The sequence below is a fragment of the Lissotriton vulgaris genome, chromosome 6 (assembly GCF_964263255.1).
Source record: "Lissotriton vulgaris chromosome 6, aLisVul1.2, whole genome shotgun sequence".
NCBI classification, from domain to species: Eukaryota; Metazoa; Chordata; class Amphibia; order Caudata; family Salamandridae; genus Lissotriton; species Lissotriton vulgaris.
Genome location: NC_141694.1, coordinates 689,890,447 through 689,903,050, shown reverse-complemented (window position 1 = coordinate 689,903,050; position 12,604 = coordinate 689,890,447). Strand labels below are relative to the sequence as shown.

At 40.7% G+C, this 12,604-nt stretch overlaps 1 long non-coding RNA gene across 1 annotated transcript; it reads left to right on the top strand.

Moving 5' to 3' along the window:
• The first annotated feature begins 1,148 nt into the window (after positions 1 to 1,148).
• Positions 1,149 to 12,326, top strand: LOC147707850 (uncharacterized). Its single transcript, XR_015296623.1, has 2 exons — positions 1,149 to 1,333; positions 4,243 to 12,326. It is a non-coding gene; the product is annotated as an uncharacterized LOC147707850 (long non-coding RNA).
• The last annotated feature ends 278 nt before the right edge of the window (positions 12,327 to 12,604 follow it).

The window sequence follows — 12,604 nt, the reverse complement described above, 5'->3', positions numbered from 1 at the left end:
ACCTGTAACTGGACACTATCCCTGCGGGACGTGTTTGGCATGCAAATCGACCACTACCACAAAAACTTTACAATTGACTCCAACCTTCAGTTGGACCCAAAAACAACATACAAATTGTAACTCATCACATGTGATTTACATGGTAACATGTCCCTGCGAAAAAAAAGTACATTGGGATGACCTGCAGAAAGGTCAAATTACGAATTGGAGAACATAAGAGTAACATCCGTCTCCAAAAGAATACGACCAAGCTCTGTTCACATTTTATAGAGTCGGGCCATACCATCGAAGATCTAAAATTGACAGTCATCGAAAAATTACCAGAGGGGACCCCCAACGCAGAAAAAATGCTCTACGAGAAAGAACAACGTTGGGTTGATCTTGTGAAGACTAATAGATATGGTCTGAACGATGACATTTCACGGCATCATTTTGCCGTTTAACATCAAATCCTTTAATGCCACGCTACATCTGAACATACAAGCTAGTGATTTTGGTGGATTTGAAAATGTACACAGAATGAAAGATCTGCCTGATTTAACTAAGCATGATATCAGTCAGATATCAGAAACAGAAGTCCCTAGTTCTTTAGGATGAACACTATGACATAACACTTGATTACCGATTCTTGTATGAATTCAATAGAAATATCGATCGGTAATAATTAAGCTTAGGAGACACAAGCTAAGCTGAGTTAATCTGTTTTAAATGCAATCCTAATGAACTACCAGACCTATCAGTGAGAAGCGAGTTACCTAAACATTAGTCCGTTTTCTATTTCTGTCACTGACTTTTCTCTTCTTTCCACAATGTAATGTATAAATTAGAGATGGTTACTATTTCACCACAATGTGTACGCTAAATCATTAAGGGGTAAGCGTTGAACGAATTTGATCGTTCGATCATAGTAGTTATTTAATTTTTTCTAAAATTGATTTTGATCACATGAGTATTACGCATTATTGAAACTTTGGTAAAACAATTTGACTGATGTATAAAAGCACACAATATAACAGTCAGTAACCACATCAAAGTCTCCGAGTTCTGCCGAGTCCTCTTTCAATAACCATACTCACAACTGCAGAAAACCCAGTCGGAAGCGTGGTTTCCGCGTCCAGAGGGCAGAGCCAGCACAAGACGCGGAACCTGCTTCCTACGCGGGTGAGAACAGTGAGACAAGCTCGTTTCCGAACAGAATTCTGAATCCACACCGGGTATAGTAACTCGATTCCCCTTTTCACCCCTCTTCCCCCCCTCCCCTTTCTTCCATACATCTAGCCTGGGACTAATAAGTTCGTTCCCTCTGAGGAAGAATACCGACCTCGTCTTGTAGGTAAGAATACATCTCGTGTAAACAAGTGCGTCCCAATACAAATACCGCCTTAGTTTACGTATACATAATGCTGTCTTGTGTCTCTGTGCCTGTTTTACTTTTTTCGTTTTACCTATAGGTTCACTGAGAATCCACCTATATTTGCAGGTAAACGAATACATGCCCAGGTTTAACGTTAAAATCTTGACCTGCACAGTGTATTAAAATGGACTCTGTATTAATTTTGAGATATAGTACACGAAGTAGTTATTAGAGCCACCAGTATTGTGATGATATATCAGAAGGACATTTGTTATAATATGCACAAGCTCGAGTGAGACGTTAATAAAGACTGTGTTCACATGTTGAATACTACATAAAAGTGAACACCATCGCTTCTCCTATCTAGCACTTAATGTTGGGAGTGCGATGCCCAGACATGGAAATCTGTCATTTTAATAAGAAGGCATAAACATAAGCAGTTCCCTCGAGAACCTTAGACATCTACCTTCATGTAGTATCGTTCTCTCCTTTAATTCGCCATGAATACCTCCTTGAGCAGTATGTGAATGTATACTATGCATGTAAAATTACATATGCATCTACCACACAAAGAATGAAGCCACCCCACAATTATTCTTTTCTGTTTCAGGTGGAAATAATTGAACCACAGTGGGTAAGACAAAAAATGTTAGAAACCCGCTTTATACTACACAAAATGTGCCAGTATTTTAAACACTTTATGTTAATTGTTTTTTTGTCATAACGAAGGCTCCAAAGACCTAAGGGCCAAGCGAGCTGAAACATGTCGACGTTTGTGAACAACAAGTGATATGCTTGAGACTCATTTACCCGGTCCACATAGCATACCCATTTATTTTTCCTTTTTTTAGTTGTCCCACAACAACAAAAAATTACGGGTGTTGTTTGGAGACTAATTTTAATCATTGAAAACCTGTTTGTGGAGTTACAATTGGAGATCTCTGGAGACTGCCACGTTATACCAGAGACTGCCTCGGGTGAGGCTGGCATGGTGCACGATGTCGAACCCTATGAATAATGCCACAACGCTAGTGTGGGGCGGAGAATCAAGATAAACGGCTTTTCGAATACACGGCGTTTATGAGGGTTTTTCAACAGATCTCCTGGCAACGTGGTTACAAGTGTCCTATCTAACTCTGATTAATTATAGATGACAAGGGGAATTAATAGGACAATCATTCCTCCTGCCTCTCTTTGATAATCACAACACTTTGGAAAGTGTCCGGGAAATACAGAAAGAAGCTACTCCTGCTGAATTGTCCCGTTGGGAAAACGAGGTGGGGAGATTAGACGATAATGGTTGTTGGATTGATCTGAGGGAAAAACAGAGATGGATGCTTCCCAATGCACTAGTTAATGCTGTAGTGACCATGGCTCATGGAACAGCACATGTTGGAGTGAAAGGTAGGCATGGGCGAATTTTGCGAATTCGCGATCCGCGAATTTGCGGATTTTTGAATTCGCGATCCGCAAAATTTGCGAATTCGTGCGAATTTGCTGATTTTTTTATTTTTGCGTGTTTACGGGTGTTCGCGGGGTGCTTTGCGTGTTCGCGGGGAGCTTTGCGTGTTCGCGGGGTTTTTTTTGCTTGGTTAATCACTGCCACCCTCTAGTTTTTTATGCCCTTCTGCCCTCTGTACCACTCGTTTCTGTGCCCTTCTGCCCTCTGCCCCACTCATTTTTTGTCCCCTTCTGCCCTCTGTCTCACTTTTGTGCCCTTCTGCCCTCAGCCCACTTAGAATGGCGCCAGCAAGCTGCCAGCGCCATTCTGAAATAGCTACAAAGAGCTTCAACAGGAAGCACTAATAGATAAAGCAAAGCAGGTGCTCCAGTTGATGGTCAAATTAAGTTACACACTCATTAATCACCCCAAGTTTGGGGTGATTAATGATTGTGTAACTGAATTTGAGCTTTAACTCGAGCACTTGCTTTACTTTATCTATTAGAGCTTCCTGTTGAAGCTGACTTTTGTAACTATTTTAGAATGGCTCTGGCAGCTTGCCGGCGCCATTCTAAAAGAGTTATAAAAGTCAGCTTGAACTTTTGACCCAATCCGTTCAGCTCGCGGATTTTGGGGGAAATTCGGGAATCTCGCGGATTGCGAATTTACCGAAAATCCGCAAAATCCGCGAGCGGAATGGATTTTCCGCCCATGCTTAGTGAAAGGTATCTGTGCTTTGTTAGCTCCAGTTTGGAATAATCGTAATATTTCCAAAACTGCGGTCCATTTAGTCCAGCATTGTATGGTCTGCCTACGACACAATCCTGGGGAGCGGGAACCTGTTCTCAGTGGAAATTTTGCACCCCCATCTTTACCATTTGAAGTGCTCCAGATGGACTATATTCAATTAGAACGGGTGAACAATTCTAAGTATGTTTTGGTGGTGTTTTGTGCTTTTAGTAAATGGGTGGAAGCCTACCCCACCAAAGAAAATACTGCTCTAGCAACAGCCAAAGCTTTGATTAAAGAGTTCTTCCCCCGATACGGATCACCTAGGGGGATCTGGACAGATAACGGGGGGCACTTTAATGCTGATCTTATCAAACATGTGTGTAATGGGTTACACATAAAACAAAAATGTAATGCTGCTCGACATCCCCAGTCAGCAGGGTTGGTGGGAAAATATAATGGAAGTTTGAAGTTGAAATTGGCAAAAATTCATGAAAGCAATGGGCTGAAAAGGCCTGACGCATTGCCCTTAGCCTTAATGTCCTTACGCATTACCCCACATTCTCGATCAGGATTGTCACCATATGAGGTTATTTTTGGACGGGCAGCTAATATTTGGGGCATTCCACGAGCTAGAAACTTTTGAGAAATTGATTATCCTATGGTGACAGACTATTTGTATGCTTTGACTAAAGACCTCCGTTCTATCCATCAACAGGTTTCAGCCGTATTGCAAGCCCTCCTGGAAGGTCCTGGACATTGTCTGGAACCCGGACAATGGGTACTGGTGTGGAATTATCAGTTTGGAGCCTAGGTGGAAAGAACCTGTCCAGATTCTATTGGCTATACGGACGGCGGTTAAGGTGAACGGAAGGAAACATTGGATCCATGTTTCCCACCTGAAACGCATACCTCTCCCGCTTCCTTTTGATCAGCGGAACCAGGAAGGAGTTTTGACCCAGGAAAGTGAGCAAGCTCCTCGTTTTGTTCCTTTTTCTGATGCCCAGGAAATTGAAGAAGGGCAAGGAGAAGGAGCATTGGACACGGAAGGGCCTTTATCATCTACACTGGAAATTGTCCCAGATTCTGTTGCCCCCATTGGTATGGGAGAGGTTCGTGATAAGTCAATTGCTATGAATGTATCATCATCTGTTTTGTTTACTGATCAGGAAGTACCTGGTCATGCCAGATACAACTTGCAGCCCAGAAAACGACGCGGTACCCCAGATGAAGATGGTAGGAGATAGGGAAAGACTTGAGTAATAGGGTTTGCTAGAATTAAGTCTGGGGTACTGAACGAGACACTGGACTGAACATGTTGAGAGCTTGGAACATTACATTGCTCTGTTCAGAAAGAAGGACTGAATTACATGCAAGAAAAGAGCCCAGGTATTGAATTTCCTTTCCAAGTTGTTTGTGGAAATATCCTCGACGCAGGGATTTGTTTCTCTTTTGATGAAAGATAGGAGCCTGCCTGTGAGGCTCTAGTCGGACACAGGAAAGAAGCACCCTCTGGCAGGTTGGAGTGCGTTCCCTTAGTATAGTTTGGACTTTTAGTTAGGATGTATCCCTTTGGTCGTTTTATCCCCGAGGAGGAACGCCACCTTGCTCCTCGATATATGCCTACTTATGAACCTATGTTTTCTTCTTGGACTACACGTGTAAAAGTAGCTTTTGTAATTACTATTGCTGTTTTCCTTTTTTTTTTAAAGATTTTTATTGAAGTCCTTTAGTGACAATATGATCATAACAAACATACAAATGTTATCATATACCCTATCATGTAGCATCGCCAGCTTGGAAATACAAACATCAATTATCGTTCACTTTCATCTACGATATCTTATATACAATTAATCAAAGTAAGATCCCCAAATTTTTTCAAATTTTCTTATCCCCCCTATCCTCAAAGCATAGATTTGTTCGCTTTTCCTAACTCTCTTTATTTTCTGTAGCCATTCCTGCAGCGATGTAATCTGCTCTGACCGCCAATTCTGCAGTAGCAATGATCTAGCCACTGCTATTGCAATATACATTAATTTAGCCATCTGTTCTGAGAGCATAAGATCCGGATCGAAACCATAAAGCATTAATTTTACATTCAAAGAAAACATAATCTTATAATAAGTTTGAAGAAATGCAAAAATTTCAACCCAGAATACCATGATTTTAGAGCAATGGACCATTATATGTGACCAGTTGGCCGGAGCATATTTTAAACATCTAAAACAGTTAGATGAATTATTAGTGTACATTTTAGCAGTAACCGCAGGTGTACGGTACAGTAGCCATTTACTAAAAAATAACATTCTGCGCCAATTGGCTCCTCTTAGTGCACTGAAATTAAATGTATTAATGGTCTTCCAAGTATTCAAAGATAGCACATGGTCTTCTTGACCATCCCATTTTTTAATTGCTTTTGAACTTAATTCCACCTCCCTGCTCTGCGCTAGACTGCGTTTCCATTCCCCGGGTTTCCTTAATCGATCCTCCACAAAAAGGTCAATAATCAATTAAGTAGGCTGACTAATCTGTGTGTGGTCCAATTGCCTCAAAGTTTTATAAATCAAATTATAGGAGCCAAGCAACAGAAAATTCCCTTGTCGGGGTTATTCATGATCCATTTCTTAAAAAATCCATAATTTTAATAAACCCTACCCGCACCAAATTTTCAACTATCTACGGCCCGATTCCAAATCCCATGAACGGAAATGCACTAATCAGAGGAGTTGCTAAAGTGAAGAGGGGAAGAGGATATCTTTTAAGCATAGCGCAGCGTTTCTTCAAAAACCAAGTCAATGTCTTATAGAGAACAAATTTGGGCATTTAAGTACCTGAAAGGGGGGAGGGTATCTGAATTTCAAGGCAAATTAAATCAAAAAAGAAGTTTATAAATAGATTCTGGCCGAGAGTTTGATTTTTGAATCTTTATAAATACTGTGCAAAGTATGCATTATAATAATCTCTAACATTTGGTAGGGAGAGGCCTCCTTGATCCAAATCCTCATAAAGTGTTCATATTGCGATTCGAGGTGTCTTTTTGCCCAGACAAAAGCTGAGAACAGAGATTCTACCTTAGAAAAGAAAGCGCCAGGCAAAAAACAAGAGATGGTAGAGAACAAAAAATTAAATAAAGGAAGGACGGACATTTTTATCAACGCAACCCTGCCAAGAATAGACAGTGGCAATGAATTCCACAGTGCGAACATTGTACGAATTTTTTGAAGAAGGGGATCATAATTAAGTATATATAGATCTTTGACTGAAGCTGAAAAAAGAACTCCAAGATATCTTTTAGGTTTATTATTAATACAGCGGCCTATATCAGGATGGAGTTCTGGTTCTATACCTCCGCATACCAGAATTTCCGTGTTCTTTTTATTGACCGATATCCCCCCAAAATCTCAAATTCTTCAAAAATCTGAAGAGCCTGTGCTTGAGATTGCATGTCAGGTTTAATTAATAACATGATGTAGTCCGCATATAACTTAATCTTGGCCATGGAAGTAACGGGCGGAAGAATATTTATGCAATTCCGAATTGCAACTGCTAAATTGTTCAATGAAAAATACAAAAAGAACGGGTGATAATGGCCATCCTTGCCTCGTGCCCCGCTTAACTACCACCGATCCCACCATGGCTGTGTTTATAATGATATTGGCTTTGACACCTGTGTAAAGATTCCGAATTAAATGTATTATTTTTTCTGGGATCCCAAAATACTGCAAAATAATAAAAAGTGTCGCCCAAACCACCCAAAAAAAGCTTTTTCAGCATCTAATAACAAAATTAATGCTAGGACCCTCCGTGTCTCAAAATAATCTAAGGCCTCAATCAAATAATGTGTATTAGTTATCAGTTGTCGACCAGCAATGAAGCCATTTTGATGAGGATGGATCAAATCTGTTGATATAAAATAGAAACGGGTTGATAATAATTTTGTGGTGATTTTATAATCGGAATTTAATAATGTAATATGTCTGTACGAATTTGGATCTTTGGCATCTTTCACCTTCTTCAAAAAACTTACCACAGTGCCTTCCTGAAAGGAGTCTGGAATTGGGCCGCTGTTCAACATCGAGTTTAATAATTACAAAAAAAGCTCAGAAAAAGCACTAAAAAAACCCTTAAAAAACTTGGCAGGCAGCCCGTCAGGGCCACAAGCCTTACCATTTGGAAGGTCTTTCACCACCAACTCTATTTCCTCCATAGAAAATGGACTCGCCATTATCAATTGTTCTGTTGAAGGGAGCGTAGGCAATGCGTGTTTTTCCAAAAAATCGATTAACTTTTGATGGTCTTTGTTCTGATGCCGACTGTAAATATTATTATAATGGGAGAGCATTATCTTCCCAATCTCAGCCGAGTCTGATGTCTCAGTATGAGTCACTGGCAATTTGAAACCATGGATTAAATTAGCGGCAGCTTGTTCTCTAGCCTGCCAGGCCAAGAATATCCCTTAAAGTTACTTTCTTCATAATTTTTTTGTGATTGCATACGAAAAATCTCCTCAATCTGAGAAAAAACAATTGCGCTAAGTTCCCGCTTAGCTTCATTTAATTGTTTTTGAATACTTCCAGAGGGGTTTTGCTGCCTTAAATCAGTGAGCATCTGTATTCTTTGTTGCAGCAAACTCCTAACAGCCCTGGCGGCAGACAACTCTGCTGCGTCTTTCCCTATAACTATGCCACGAATAAAGGACTTCAAAGAATCCCAGACAATATTAAGTGGGGCTGTTTCAATGTTACGGGCAATGAAATTTGTAATCTCTAATTTTAATGATGCTACCCACATTTCATCATGCAAATATGTTTTGTTAAACACCCAGCGCTTAGGAGCTTTCAAGTTTTCCCCCAAAGTAACTCGATAACTAGCATTGAGTGGTCAGAGAACCCATAATATAGATTTCTCTGATGGCAAAAAATTAAGTTGTCTAGAAACAAGAAAAAAGTCGATATGGGAGTAGGACTTAATTCTCCCTGAACAGCAAGTGCACTCTATTTTTAATGCGTTTTGCGTACGCCATGAGCCACAAAGGTCAAGTGTTGTTATATAATTAAGGATAGATTTCAATGATTTATGTATGGGCTGCTTTCTTGAAAAAGTAGTAGTATCCAGCTTTGAATTCATAAGAATATTGAAGTCACCTCCGATAACAATATCCCCTCCCACCATCAGTAAAGATTGGAACAGATCCTCATAAATTCCGGAGTTGTCATCTACTGGGACATAGAAATTTACAAAAGGTAATAGGTCTTTGTCTATTTTGGATTTTACAAGTGTCCCAGCACCAACGCCCGAGCCACCCTCTTCTGTTTGTATAATTTCAGGATACATGTTCTTATTTCGGAAAAGCCCAACCCTGCGCTGAGACTCAGTAAACTAGGAAAAACCTCTATATGAAGCCCATTATTTAAACATTAAAAACCCTTCAATTTTTGTAACCGGAATATGTGTCTCCTGTAACAGTATTACTGCTGGGTTTTCAGTCTTAATCCACATTTCTATAGCTCACATTTTTTTCTTATTATTTAACCCGTTGACATTAAAAGAGATTATTTTCAGCCCCATCCCCATAGACATTGAAAATTATATAGCATTAGCATGGACATTGCACATTTTCTGTCTATTCGCACTTTCTTTTATCTTTTGGAAACAGCCAAAAAAAACATCAGCCAGAGATTAATTAACCAAAATAACACCAAGGACTTCATTTTCCCATTTCTTTTTCTCACACACCACCCGTGAACCCAACCCCTGTTTTCCTGATCATAGTAAGGAGTGTATTTGTATTTCTAGAATTTCATCATCCTATGCACACTGTATTAGGAACTACTACCCCACCACCCAAACATTTCTTTTTCACTTTGGCCCCGCATAAAGAAAGGCATCTTCAAACCTATACTAAGAATGTATTCGTTGAAATGTTGGATCAAACTCATAGTGCTACCAATACTACAAATTGTGGGGTTTGTGGCCTTCTGCTATCAGTAATGCATAGACATGATCTCTTCATTTCATTACCTTTATCGCATCTAGGAAGCTGTGAAGCTTGGTTTAAATAGATTTTTTTTTTTGTCCTCATATGCCACCTAGGTTCCGATTGTACAAACTGCCGGTGAGTGCAACATGCTGCCTCAGTACTTTCGACTGGTGGGGATAGACAAAAGGAACGGGGTGCTCATCCCTCAGCAGTTGCGCCTAGACCTGCAGCTATCGCCAAACAGAATCCTATAAAGGTGTCAAAAATGCAGCCAAAATGCTAGGTTAGCATGTTAATGCAGCTCTACCCAAGAATGGGAATGATGGCTTAATCACTAGACCTGGGGGAAAAAAACACCCAGACTCTCAATGATCCTACCTCAGGAGATGCCAAAAAGATCTTTTCACAGGGTTCACGGCTCTGGCCAGATCCAACTTGGAAGCCTGTAAGGCCGAAGTGTACCAGTCAATAATTGAGGGAGATAAAGAGCCTTTCCATTTTTTACATATCTCCCTCCTAGCGAAAAGGATAGAATAGAAAATCAGCTTCCTTGCCGAAGAGGGAACCCCATCTACAAGACCAAATATTACGGAAGTAAGGTCAAGAACAATATTAGTTCCAATTGAAATTGATAGAGTCTTACTTACGGATTCCCAAAATGAATCTAATTGGGGGCACTCAAAGAACATGTGGGTATCAGCTGCGGCTATGAGACCACATCTTGCACATGCTACTCTTTTCCCCTGGTCAAATTTGGACAGTCTCAGGGGTGAGAAGTAAGCTCGATGTATAGTAAAAATATGGTTTCTACGTAACCATGCCGGCTTCACAATATCCCACAAGATGTCACATGAAGTAGTCCAAAGGTCTTGTAGGTTGGGGTTGCTCAGATGCGATGCCCAAAGCTGATCTGGTAGCAAAAATTCTCCATCCAGTTCTTCCAGAATTAAATTGTACCAAAATGAAATTTCTTTTTTAAACGGGGGCTTGTCCAGTAGAAGGGTGATAAGATAACTGTGTGAGCCCAACGGAAATGTAGGTCCTCGAGATGGTAAAATACTGTATGATCTGGACCAGCTAGATATTTGTAGGTATTTAAGTCTCGCAAAATTCGGACCTATTGTATTTAGTAAAGACTCCCAGGGTAAGAGAACACCATCAACAAATAGATCTCCCCACACCAAAAGGCCCGCATCTCTGATAGGTTGGGCAAGTAAATCATCCAACCAGGTCGGACTGTTGGGAAGACACCACAAAGGCGCTCTACTACCATAGTACCCTATTTTGATAGCTTTTGTCAGCTCAGCCCACATTCTTGCCATGCCCCGTAAAATCAAGCTTGGTTTAAATTGTTGTCGATGATGTATATGCATTACACAGTAGATATTCTGAAAAGGACTATGAGATGATTTTGGCCTATATTGAAGTACATCAAGGTTTTGACCCACAGGGAAACAATGGAGAAGGGTCACTTGATCCAAATGCTTGTATGAACCTGTACACTGAATATGAAAACATTACTTGGCTTCAAAATGAGATATTAGAATTTGCAGAGTTTTACGCAGTATTTTCAGCAGTTTCAAGATCGAAATGTTACTGACGACAAGGCCATCCCAGTTCCTATATTAAACAGTACCTCTGCCTTTTGTGTACAAGGAGCTGGGCATATTTCAGTAGGAGACAGTCATTGCAATTATACCTATCGGCTGCACACTTTTAATAGCCAACAGCTGTTGACACCTCCAAATGTTTATTTTGTATGTGGTGAAAATGCCTATACTTGGCTTCCCCGAGGGTGGGAAGGCCGCTGTTATTTGTCCTTCCTGAATCCACCAGTTTATATAGCACCCTCCAATTATCATAAGGATCATCGATTGGATGGGCAAGGCCTGCCTGTGATACAGGATAAAAGAGAGATTGATACCCCTGAAATAGATCAAACTGATACTCCTGAACAGCATTTTACTGATATCGTAGAAGGAGTGTTTCCTATCTGGGGCCCCATCATCACTAGCAAGGAAGTAAGGCGCCTGTCTAGGGTAGTTGAGAGAGTAATAAATACTACAGCAGGTATACTAACTAATTTGATGGTAGAGCTTAAGGCTACAAGACTCGTCTCACTTCAAAATCGGATGGTTTTAGATGTTATCTTAGCAGATCGAGGAGGAGCTTGTCGCATGATCAGCAGTTCCTGCTGTGTATATATTCCTGACTCCGCCTCATCTGTTCATTTGGCCATTCAAAGGTTACACCGTTTGGCTTCTAAAGTACATGCAGATATAGGTACCTGGTCACTATCCGGATGGTTTTGGGATTTGTTGGCCGCATGGGGTTGGAAGATTCTAATGATCTTAGCTGGCATAGTAGGGTTATCTTTACCTGCTGTCTTTGTATACATTGTGGGCCTGCCTGTTGCTCTTATTGTGCAGCAAAAATGCCTTCCTCTGTGACAAAGTCTTCTCCTGCTGTAGTAAAAGCCCAAATGGTTCAGCAAGAAATACGGCTTCAGAGGTGATAAGCGCATTCCTGAAGGCACCATGCCTGTGCTCCCAGGCACCGAGACGAAAGGGAGTCACCCCTCCTGAACCGTAGAAGCAGTCTTCCAAACTAGCCTTGTGTGCCATATGTGGTCTTTCCTTCTAGCTTCAGTGCCAATTAGTATCTTTCCATGTACGGTGATCTCATGCATCATAATAAAGGTATATATGCCGTGTATTGACTATGCACCAGCAGTCTTCTCTGCGCACCGGCTGGGTGACGACAGAGAGGCTCCTCTATAGAGTATTTTGTGTTAATAAAAGATTGATTTTTCTTCACTGCCAACTGACTGATTATTTTGGTAAAACGATATTGGGACTATTGGTAAGTATAGCTCTTTATGGTTTTTTTTGTAGTACATCAGCTGCACTAATGAATGGCCTTTTTAAATGAAAAAAGGACACATATTACTGCATCTGCTACATAATCCATTATCTGCTGCTTAGTAATGCATACCCAATTCTTCAGTGCTGTATACTAGTACTTACATACATTCTATTCTGAAGGACAGGTTTATGGTATAGCTGAATAGCTGCTCGCTGCCCCCAGCTCCTCGTTC